Genomic DNA, 12,974 nt, shown 5'->3' with positions numbered 1-12,974 from the left:
CAAAAAAAAAAAAAAAAAAAAAAGCTGAGGTACTTTATCGCTCCTGTGTCTCTCAAACACTGAACAAAGACCAGGTTATTTCTCCCCTCTGCAAAACTCCAAGACCCCATTCCTCTGTCCACATTTCTGTCAACACTATCGAAAATGGCAACAAGCCATAGAAATCACTCAGCACACCTGTCAGCTTTACCCTCCAGAAAATAATTTGCTCAAAACTATAACAAGCAGTTATAATTAGCTGAGGGTTATTAAATATGTCCAACACTGGATATCTGGACTACAAAGGAAATCTAATAAGATGTGCCGGTGCATTTTTCCCCTCCTTTCTCTGAGTCAGCAGCTGTCGTAGGCATAAATTAATGTGCATATGGAGCACGGTGTCACAGGATGTGAAGCAACCACTGAGGCCTTTAGCAGCTCTGCGGGAAAGCAATCTGTGTGAGTCTGGAGATGCAAATATACCACGGACACCTGTTTTCATACACAAAGTGCTAGCGTGGATGACACTCACAGGTAAAAAGTTCACAGGTGTGTCGACAACGATAATCAACCTTTAAATGGACACTACCAGTTAAAAGTTTAGACACACATGCTTATTCTTCGTTATTATAACAAATAATGAGCACATTTAGAATAATAGTTAAGTCATCACATTTTACAAAATATATATATATATTTTTTAATCAATTTAATAACATGCATATAGATCAAAGATCATGAGGAACTTGGTTTCACCCAAGTGTGCTCAAATTTTTGACTGTTATTGTATATATTAATGTAAAATTTCCATCTTAAAATAATAAAATAATTATTACTTAATAAATATATAATTATTATTAATAATATTAAAAATAAAAAGTTTGACTAATTGTTTCACACACACGTATATAAACTATTAATTATATCATTAACATTACTACTACTACTAATAACATGAAACAGATTGATCATTAAGTAATTGTTTCACAAAAATAAATAAATAAATAAAATACTACTACTATACTACTACTAATAATAATAATAATAGAGATTGTGAAACTGAGGTTGACCATTGACCAGTTGTTTTACAATGCTCTGGAAACGGTGATAATTCCTTTAATACAGGGGTCTCCAACATTTTTTACACCACGGACCTGTTATATTTTATATTATATATTAGTGGTTCAACGGATCATATTGTGTTTTTTGAGTCACGGATCGGATGTTTATTTTTTAGATAAGCAAGAAAAAAATATTTAAAGCACAGATAACGAGAATGCCGAGAAGAGTTTTTTGACATTTTGACAATTATCTCAAAGATAAGGAAACGTGAAAGAGGAATCAACTCGGTATTCCCGCGCTGTCTGAAACACGTCTCAACGTCTCAGCGTGCTTCAGGTGTGTACGGCTGCTGTTCACACCGAAAACAGCACGTGAGTAACGAATCGAGTTCTCTTTCGCTTATTCTTCTTGTGGTTTAAAACTTGTAAATTGCGAATAACATGAGTGCCGAACTGTGGGGCCTGGTCCGTACGTATCACGGATCAACTGCAATCATTTTAACCCCTAATATATATATGACAGATCAGAACAATCATTCATTTACTAATTGAACATTTAATTTACATGAAATCGTCAAATTGCTACTCCATAGCAATCGCATACAACAAACGAAAACACAGAATAATTAGAACAATTATTAACACAGATTGACGCACCAAAATAAAAAGATCAAGTAACGCAAGAGCGCAGTGCAAACGACGTTGTTAAACAATTATTAACGCGCAATAAATAACAGAGTGTCATATCTATACACATTTTTCCCAGAACGTTCTTGCGACCCAGCATCAACTCTTCCATGGACCGGTACTGGGTCGTGACCCGGTGGTTGGGGACCTCTGCTTTAAAATACAGATACGAGCAAAACGTTATTCAACTCCATTGAAAAAGTATGAAAAACAGAAAGTCATTAATTTCATGTACAGGATCAAGCAAGTACTAAAGCTTTTATTTGTTGGTGGGAGATAATTGGCTGCTTTTTCCTTCATTACTTGTCGAGCAGTTGTCTGATGCAGCGATGGTGTAGTGTTTCATGTCACGCCCTGCAACTTTAATTAAATGCGTTATAAAGAACGCACAGATTCGTAGGCCCCATTACGGTTGATTCAATAATAATTAAAATATCCATCTGCGAGCATTAAATTGAAAATGCCCCCATGCGTAGCTGCATTGAAGTGTAATGATGAGAGTGTAACTGGGAGGGAAGAATTAGGAGACGGGTATGAGACAAAGACAGGCTTTCGCATGCTTGACGGCGCTCTGATTATCTAATCAAATCATTCAGATCTAGACAGGCTCTCTGCAGCTGATCTGGACTCATGACTTGTGGAGGTGAGCAACTCTGACGGCCACTGCTGGGGGAAAAAAACCCACACACGCACCTATACGTGTCAGTTGGGTCCGGCCCCACCAGCATCTGCTCCCCGCTGCTCTACTTCTGCCTGTTAATTAACAGTAATGATGTAAACAAGAACTCATCCTGACCACCTCGCCACTTCCACAGGAAAACCAATCTGTTAAAACAATCACCAGGGACAGACCACCTCTTGCACCTCACAACATCCTCTCACACTGCAATCAACACCGACGGCCGTGATAACGATGGCAAGATGGAACTCCGGCTGCACAAACTGATTAGGCGATTTCTTGCACTTTTTGCAGCTGGGTGAATCTGCCTCGCTCATGGGATGAAAGCTGTCAGGAGGTGTTAGCAGCAGTACTCACATTGACAGACCTTCATATATCTCAGGACCAAATGTCTCTAATGAATGAAACATGCTCCTCTCTCACCAGGGCTCTGATAAAAAATAAATAAAATACTACTACTATACTACTACTAATAATAATAATAATAGAGATTGTGAAACTGAGGTTGACCATTGACCAGTTGTTTTACAATGCTCTGGAAACGGTGATAATTCCTTTAATACAGGGGTCTCCAACATTTTTTACACCACGGACCTGTTATATTTTATATTATATATTAGTGGTTCAACGGATCATATTGTGTTTTTTGAGTCACGGATCGGATGTTTATTTTTTAGATAAGCAAGAAAAAAATATTTAAAGCACAGATAACGAGAATGCCGAGAAGAGTTTTTTGACAATTTTGTGTGTATCTCAAAGATAAGGAAACGTGAAAGAGGAATCAACTCGGTATTCCCGCGCTGTCTGAAACACGTCTCAGTGCGTGTGCGTGCTTCAGGTGTGTACGGCTGCTGTTCACACCGAAAACAGCACGTGAGTAACGAATCGAGTTCTCTTTCGCTTATTCTTCTTGTGGTTTAAAACTTGTAAATTGCGAATAACATGAGTGCCGAACTGTGGGGCCTGGTCCGTACGTATCACGGATCAACTGCAATCATTTTAACCCCTAATATATATATGACAGATCAGAACAATCATTCATTTACTAATTGAACATTTAATTTACATGAAATCGTCAAATTGCTACTCCATAGCAATCGCATACAACAAACGAAAACACAGAATAATTAGAACAATTATTAACACAGATTGACGCACCAAAATAAAAAGATCAAGTAACGCAAGAGCGCAGTGCAAACGACGTTGTTAAACAATTATTAACGCGCAATAAATAACAGAGTGTCATATCTATACACATTTTTCCCAGAACGTTCTTGCGACCCAGCATCAACTCTTCCATGGACCGGTACTGGGTCGTGACCCGGTGGTTGGGGACCTCTGCTTTAAAATACAGATACGAGCAAAACGTTATTCAACTCCATTGAAAAAGTATGAAAAACAGAAAGTCATTAATTTCATGTACAGGATCAAGCAAGTACTAAAGCTTTTATTTGTTGGTGGGAGATAATTGGCTGCTTTTTCCTTCATTACTTGTCGAGCAGTTGTCTGATGCAGCGATGGTGTAGTGTTTCATGTCACGCCCTGCAACTTTAATTAAATGCGTTATAAAGAACGCACAGATTCGTAGGCCCCATTACGGTTGATTCAATAATAATTAAAATATCCATCTGCGAGCATTAAATTGAAAATGCCCCCATGCGTAGCTGCATTGAAGTGTAATGATGAGAGTGTAACTGGGAGGGAAGAATTAGGAGACGGGTATGAGACAAAGACAGGCTTTCGCATGCTTGACGGCGCTCTGATTATCTAATCAAATCATTCAGATCTAGACAGGCTCTCTGCAGCTGATCTGGACTCATGACTTGTGGAGGTGAGCAACTCTGACGGCCACTGCTGGGGGAAAAAAACCCACACACGCACCTATACGTGTCAGTTGGGTCCGGCCCCACCAGCATCTGCTCCCCGCTGCTCTACTTCTGCCTGTTAATTAACAGTAATGATGTAAACAAGAACTCATCCTGACCACCTCGCCACTTCCACAGGAAAACCAATCTGTTAAAACAATCACCAGGGACAGACCACCTCTTGCACCTCACAACATCCTCTCACACTGCAATCAACACCGACGGCCGTGATAACGATGGCAAGATGGAACTCCGGCTGCACAAACTGATTAGGCGATTTCTTGCACTTTTTGCAGCTGGGTGAATCTGCCTCGCTCATGGGATGAAAGCTGTCAGGAGGTGTTAGCAGCAGTACTCACATTGACAGACCTTCATATATCTCAGGACCAAATGTCTCTAATGAATGAAACATGCTCCTCTCTCACCAGGGCTCTGATAAATAATGATCCCTCCCTCTTTTAAGACAGGGTTCCTTAGGGTTTTATACTCTGTGGTTGTGCATTTCAATGGCAGTCAGTTCAGAAGCCTGGTGGTGCACACAAAAAACTTCAGTCTTAGATTGCCTATTTTGACATGCTCACTGAAAGCCAATTGATTGCATTTATGATGAATGTCAGCCTCAGTTGAAGTTTTTGAACCCATTTTGGGTTGCAGTCCTGAAGCATCACTTTTGATACAATGGCCTACATGTGCGAGAGATAAAGACAGGTTTAAATGCTTAGTTAAAAATCTTATTACTGGATTATATGGAACAAATTATTGTAACGAATCAGCTCATGGGAAATATGAATAATTAACCATAACTAGTTATAATTAACTATTCATATTTTAGATCCACTGTAGATATTTAGCTGACCATAACCTTTTAGATGCATGCAGGTGTTTTTATGTAGGGCAGAGGGAACAAACTTGGCCACAGAAGTCTGGAGGGGGGCGTTTTGTGCTCCGCCACTGACTCCGGTGGAGAGCATGGTGTCGCCATTGCAGCTGCTCGGGAAAGCGCGGATATTAAAACCATAAACACGAGAGCGTTCTGAGATAAAAAAGGTCCTGCAGCCGAGTAATTTTACATCATCATTCAAATCTGCTGCTCATTACCAAAGCTCTCATCTTCACGCATATAGCTTATGGCATCTACGCTAATATTAGTCTGTTTCTCTCTTATTCCGAGGTCACCGTAGCCACCAGATCCAGTCTGTATCCAGATCAGATGGTCACTGCAGTCACCCGGATCCAGTACATATTCAGACCAGATGGTGGATCAGCACCTAGAAAGGACCTCCATAGCCCTGAAAGACAGTGGAGACCAGGAGCCCCAGATACAGATCCCCTGTAAAGACCAGATGAGTCCTCTGCACAATGTGACTTTGCTGCAGCCTGAAATTGAACTGCTGGTTTCGTCTGGTCAGAGGAGAACTGGCCCCCTGACTGAGCCTGGTTTCTCCCAAGGTTTTTTCTCCATTCTGTCACCGATGGAGTTTTGGTTCCTTGCCGCTGTCGCCTCTGGCTTGCTTAGTTGAGGACACTTCATTTCCAGCGATATCGTTGACTTGATTGCAAATGATTGCAAAGATACTATTTAAACTGAACTGAGCTGGATGATGACATCACTGAATTGAATGATGAACTGTCTTTAACTGAAAAATTAGTGTTTACTATTGTCATTTTGCATTATTGACACACTATTTTCCTAATTAATGCTGTTCAGTTGCTTTAACACAATCTGTATTGTTAAAAGCACTATATAAATAAAGGTGACTTGACTTGACTTATGGGAAACAAAGCGGCAGGCTGTGCCTCATGCTCTCCTGATTAAGTTTACCGCAATGTAGTGAGCAGTGTGAGCAAAATAATGAAATTAAAAAAGTTATAATTTCGTTTATCATAGCTCATCGCACGGTTCAATATCTCAGCACGCGCGAGCAAAAGAAACCGCCAGTGTTCCAGTAAAGGAGCATTAAAATTCGATCAGCGGACACGGAAGAAAAAAAACACAGACTTTATATGGATCTACCCATAAACCCTTCAATACTGTCAAGCTTTTATTGCGCTTTGCTTAGCGGTCTTACGAGCTGCCCGCACACACCCACAATAAAAGCTTTATGCCACTCGCAGCTATTCCAGAAACAAAGCCGGTGCCACTTATGTACAGTGACAATAATTTATGAGCAAAAGGTGGGAAAGGGCTGGAGAGAAAGTCGCTGTGTGATCCGTTAAGCACATAAATGTACATTAATTAATCACTCTGGGAGCTGAATCCCTGAAAGCAAAAGCGGATGGGGTGGTGGTTTTACATGTGAACATTTAAATGCAAATAATGAAGCGGCACAATGGTTTTAAGTGCTGTGATGAAACTCTTTAGGGGTCCATTCCTGCATTTGTATATATTTATAATATAGTTTTCATGAGATTTCTGTTGCTGTTTGTTAGAATAAGCTGGAACATGACTGGACATGTTCATGCAATAAAGCATCACCACAGGCGCTTAGGTACAACGCTAAGTAAAATCAATCAGTTCAATTATTAATTACCTCATGCATTGCACAGGGTAATTAATTATGCATGCCCCTCGAAATGCATCGATTAAACACCATGTAAATGAGATGGTGTCAGAAATTGCTCCCAAACAGTGAAGGTGATAATACTGCGATTGATTCTCTATCCTCAGAAGACTGCATCAAAGAATTAGCTCTCTTATCGTGGTGCACTCGTTCAAGAGTGTAATAGCCTTGATCCAGTCACACTGCATTAGAATTCAGCCTTTGAGTTAAATGAAGGAGTGACCAGTCATCACCTGTGATCGCTTTAGCATTAGCCCCATAATGTGGTCGGCCCACCGTTTAGCAGTGCCGGTTTAAAGTGATCATCCAAAAATGTTTATTAATTTTAATCAAGACATTTATGAAAAGTCATACAACTTTGGAACAACATAATCGTGAGTAAATGATGAAAGAACTCCTTTAAGATTAAACCAAGCCTTTTTTTTCTCCGGGACAATGTGTAAAGTCTCTCTTGACCCTAAATACATAAGAAAATAAGCTGAGGGGTTCCCATCTCCCACCTATGTTCTCTTTTCATGGACAATACAAGAATAATGCTACATTAAATGAAATGGTCACACCTCCAATGTGGGATTGGAGGCCAAAAAATCACATCTTACAACACAGAGCCAATGGAAACTTTGAAACTATCTAAATCTGGACATTCAATCTCACCGCACAACACCATCAATCACTCATTCTGCTGGGCTTTCAGTATTTCAATGAACAGTTTGTGGTTTCGAGACTATCTAAAAGTAAGCAAGTGCTATGATTATACATCTGTCTAGGAGAAGAGAGGCAGCTAAATGCTGCCTGGTACTTTATCCCTTACGAAATGATAGTAGACCGCCCAGGAGTTTGTTTAATGCGTATTTACCAAAATATCTCAATGATGTAGCACTGTGGAAAGTACCTAATCATGGTTCCCTGTGGATTTAGAACCTGGAGGAGGTCCGTTACTCATGGGACTATTAGCAGTGCAACAAAGACGTTTGAGGTATATCGGATATTCATAATGGGCCAAATGTACGGGGAAAAACCCTCATTGTTTTGTATCTCACTTATTTCCCAGAAATGTTCATAACAGACCATTTTAGTATGGTGGTTTTGTTCTTTAAAGAAAAATAAGAGGGTTGGAAATTTAATAACTCGCATAAATGTCATATAATGAGCAAAAACAGACAAAAGAATCAATGCAAAATGAGACGATGATGATGTTTTGGGTAAACATAGTTATTTCTCTTTGTAAAATGTCAGGACTGGAGGGTATGTTTGATCTTTGAGTGTGAGTTTGGGGGAAAACGAATCGCCTTGGAGTGGGGAATGGCTACCAGATGGCATTGTCCTCATTGAAAATAGACTGGCATGGCTAATGAAGACAAGAGACCTATCCACCTAAAGTTGCTTCAGGCATTCAATAAGCCCATATGGAGATGAGCTGCTCTCTGAGGGGTCGACTACTGAATTGCTATACATGCAAATATATGCACAACTACTTTTGCTACAATTCAATGTATATACAAAAAGAGAGAACACACTACATGAAAAGATTCCAATATCCAGGTCTCAAACAGATTATAGTAGACCGCCCAGGAGTTTGTTTAATGCGTATTTACCAAAATATCTCAATGATGTAGCACTGTGGAAAGTACCTAATCATGGTTCCCTGTGGATTTAGAACCTGGAGGAGGTCCGTTACTCATGGGACTATTAGCAGTGCAACAAAGACGTTTGAGGTATATCGGATATTCATAATGGGCCAAATGTACGGGGAAAAACCCTCATTGTTTTGTATCTCACTTATTTCCCAGAAATGTTCATAACAGACCATTTTAGTATGGTGGTTTTGTTCTTTAAAGAAAAATAAGAGGGTTGGAAATTTAATAACTCGCATAAATGTCATATAATGAGCAAAAACAGACAAAAGAATCAATGCAAAATGAGACGATGATGATGTTTTGGGTAAACATAGTTATTTCTCTTTGTAAAAGGTCAGGACTGGAGGGTATGTTTGATCTTTGAGTGTGAGTTTGGGGGAAAACGAATCGCCTTGGAGTGGGGAATGGCTACCAGATGGCATTGTCCTCATTGAAAATAGACTGGCATGGCTAATGAAGACAAGAGACCTATCCACCTAAAGTTGCTTCAGGCATTCAATAAGCCCATATGGAGATGAGCTGCTCTCTGAGGGGTCGACTACTGAATTGCTATACATGCAAATATATGCACAACTACTTTTGCTACAATTCAATGTATATACAAAAAGAGAGAACACACTACATGAAAAGATTCCAATATCCAGGTCTCAAACAGATTTGGCAAATTTTGGCACATAAAACACCAAGAAGGGGGGTAAATAAATCCAAGATTTACATAATATTATAAATAATAATTATTTTAAATACTAATTAGTTTATTTTTTAAGAATAATAATTATTATTATTACTGTTATGAGGAAAGTCACAACTTTTTTGATTAAAATTATTATTTTTTTATTGTAAAGCAGTTTTTACTTTATTTTGATCAAATAAATGCAGCCTTGGTGAGCATAAGAGCCTTTATTCAAAGACATTTAAAACCTTACCAACCCAAAACTTTTAAACTTTTTTTTCATTCTTCCATCAGTGATTAAGGTGCTTCAGACTTTTTAAAAAATCTGACAATTAACACCCTGCTTAATCACAAAGTGTGAATGCTTTATCAGCAACACTGTCTGCTATGTGGTTCTATTCTCTTTCTGTTCTTCACAACTGTTATAACATCTTCTCTCATTAACAATGTTACAAAAAACCTCTACTGCTCTCCCAAGCTCTCACAATACCCAAAGCAAGTGTCGTGCATTTAATGTCTCTTGGCCCTCATACATTTTAACAGAGCACGAAAGCAAGACTCCTCCCATCCAGGCCATTCAGACAGTTTTATTATCTTGACTGATTTTGTGTACTCACCCGTCCCTTTCATTTTATACCACAGCACCGCCCATATGAGCAACTACCGCAAACAGTGCACATAAGCAGAGGCCTCTGCGGCGGCATTTTTTTGTAAAAAAAATTATCGGTGTAAATTATCGGTTCTCAGCACCGTAGAGCATTTTGTGGCTTCATGGGTGCATGGTAAATGCACTTCGCCAGAACCACAGTTCCCACTATTCCCCATGCTGGCGTTCTGGAGTGCGGTTAGCTCTGCTGATGTCCTCAGACCAGGCTGCGGACACACGTGGCTCCAACGGGGCTCCAGGGGAACGTGACAGATTGCTCACTCGGTCGCAAAAACGAGCCGAGCACAGGAGTGGGAGTGTGTGTCCGGGGTTCACATGGGAGCCGTGTGACCGGATATGCTGGTTTTTAATAACATTCTCTCACAGACACACACCAGCTCACTCCTCTTAAAACACAAAAGTAGGATAATAAGAGATCTGCATTCTATATAGGTATGGTTTGAGTCTGGTTTGATGAGGTTAGTAAATCAAAAAGAACTGAAATTCAAAGAAATTCATTAGTAATTTTGGTAACACTTTATTTTAAAGGTGGGGTAAGTGAGTTTTCAAAAATGCTTTAGAAAACTGATTCAGGCAGAGTAGCAAAACAAACTTGTAGCCAATCAGCAGTAAGGGGCGTGTCTACTCATGATGTGGAGGAGAGAGCGTTCAGTGCACAGGACGGACATTAGCCGAGCCGAGCAACAGAAAGATAGATGGCAGATAAAAAAACAAAAGAGGAAAACGTCTGCGGAACAAAAGAAGGCTTAAGGCAAGAAGTAGGACCCCTGTAAATATTGGATCAGCTTTCCAGCGCTGGAGAGAACTCAAGGAGCGGAAGGCCTGCGATCAGACGCCGAGGTTGCTTTGTTTCTTCTCGATAGGTGAGTAACACCGTGTCTGCGCCGCAACGGCTAAAGTCTGTCTAGTACACTGGACGCGGCAAAGCGACCGTAAAAAATCATTTGAAATTTTTGTCAATACGTCAAAAATAAAATGCAGCAGCAGTTTTCTGTCGGGGATTTGTCGTGTCGTGTCATGCCGCATCCAGTGTAGACCATTGGTAGTTCACTGAAACAAAATAAGTTATGTTGAAATACTAAAATTAAAACTGAAAAAAAAAAAAAAACTAATAAAAATGACAAAACCACATAAAATAAATAAAACTTACAATTTAAAATGAAAACTTAAAATATAATAATAAAGCTAATTCAAAATATTAATAAATACTATACAAATAATGCTAAAGTAATAGATCAATAACACAGAAATGTTTAAGTTAAATCAAACTCATCTTTGCTCTCAAACCCTCACTCCGGTTTACTCAGGATCTTTCCCAGCATTAATGTGGAACAGAACAGAAACGGCAACACCCGACAGAGATGAAGAGTGAGAGTCCTCCATCTCTTGCTCCTGGTCCAAGAAGCGTTAAACTGCATTCTGGAGGTTAAGCATCTTGGCTGTGAGAGCTTGTCATTTCTGAAGATGAAGCTCATCCTTTATTCAGCTTCACGGAGCAAACACAGGTGTCATGCTAAACTAATGTGCCCCAAGTTATCTCTTCCAGTAAAACATTACTCATCCCAATCTGCAGGAGTGTTTGTTGGCAAGCGACAAGCGCATCACTGCTTACCTTCTAACCTTTCCTGTAGATAACACACCTGTCTAAAGATATTCAAGGTGATAATGGTATAAATGATAAGAATAATGACAAAGAAAACAAAAGCAAGGCATTTTAATTGCAAGGCCAGCATATGGTGCTCAGAAACAAAACATTACTACTGTAAAACTGAAAAATAAATAAATAAACAAACAAATAACAAATTAATTTATGTATTAAAAATACATAAAATTAATTAAAACAAAAGAATAATAACTTTGAGTAAAAGGAATTAATTTAATAAAAAAGAAATCACTACTTCTACTACTAATAATAACAGTAGAGTTTCACTGTAATTCACAAAAAAAACATGTTAAGACTCTTTTTGCAGTTAACTCATGTTTGCAGTGCACTCATGTAACCATACAATTTCAGCTATGCTTTCAGGAAGGAGGGGTGGGGGGAGAGGAAGCCAGGGTCCTCATACAAACATTTCAGCACTGGATTCCTCCTGTCTAAAAATATGTTCACGGGTCCCTATCGCTTGACATAATCAAGGGGAATTTGTCTGCGCAGCACATGTGGGCTGCAGCACATGTTCAGATCTCTCTCTCCTCAGGGGCTGTCTTTGGGCTCTCAAGAGCAAGGATTAGCTCAAGAGCTCATCCAATTCCCATCTTTTGTTGCACGTTTTTTTTTTTTTTTTTCTGAACAGTTTTTCCATTTTTTCCCCCCATGTTTCAAATCCCCTTGCCATTCTATGGCATTCCACTAGGCAAACTGTTCCTTTTCTAGAAACATCCACTAAGTTACAGATTCTCCAATGAGTTTAGCACTAGTCTACCAGGCAAGTGGTCTGGAACCTCTGCTATAAATCAGCCGCTGACCATAAAAACACGGGAAAATTTAATAATTTCACTGTATGTGACTAATGCTAAATGTGAGCATACACTAAAAAAGCACTCGAGCATGATGGCTAGCAAAACTTATCGTACAGACATCAGTCAATCAAAAACGGGCTGCAGCGTTTTCTCCGAAGGTCCACAATAATCTGAAGCAGCTGTCTAAACGTCCCACCGAACCGGACTTGCCTTGGAGTAAAACCAGAGCATGTTTCACGTCAATATGTGAATTATTGAATAAATAAATATAGAAGGGAAGCTAAATACATGTGTGGAATGTACATGTAAGAAAGCGGGTACTGTAACAGCACTGCTTAGGGAAAGAATAGAGCGAATATAGAACGAAGGATGCACGGCCCCTTTCCTGGCTTCTCCTGTTCTACCTAATGAGGCCTGTAAGAATCTCTGGGCTAAGTTTTGGGAGTAAATATATATCCCAGATCCCCCAGACTCATTCATGACCTTCTACGTGGGCTGCAGCAGTGAAGGTCTGTGTACGCCATAAGATAAAACGGAGTAAACAGAATCGCTAATTAGCATTTAACTCCCAGTCACTCGACGTCACTTCCTGTTTGTTGCTGCCGTGTGGTTTGAGTTTGAGCTCCGTCAAGTTAATTCTTTGTCGTCTAATTTTTATCTTAAAATCAATTTTATACACCATCCTTTTTCAGTTTTATAACGTGT

At 39.5% G+C, this 12,974-nt stretch overlaps 1 protein-coding gene across 1 annotated transcript in view; it reads right to left on the bottom strand.

Annotated features, from left to right (window-relative positions):
• Positions 1-12,974, bottom strand: part of LOC107585524 (O-acetyl-ADP-ribose deacetylase MACROD2-like) — a 570,464-nt gene that overhangs the window by 146,796 nt on the left and 410,694 nt on the right. The gene's annotated exons all lie outside the window — the stretch shown is intronic.

This window comes from Sinocyclocheilus grahami, unplaced genomic scaffold, assembly GCF_001515645.1.
Source record: "Sinocyclocheilus grahami isolate Dianchi unplaced genomic scaffold, SAMN03320097.WGS_v1.1 scaffold71.1, whole genome shotgun sequence".
Classification (NCBI taxonomy): Eukaryota; Metazoa; Chordata; class Actinopteri; order Cypriniformes; family Cyprinidae; genus Sinocyclocheilus; species Sinocyclocheilus grahami.
Note: the sequence above shows the minus strand (reverse complement) of the source record. Positions and strands in the feature narration are given on the sequence as shown.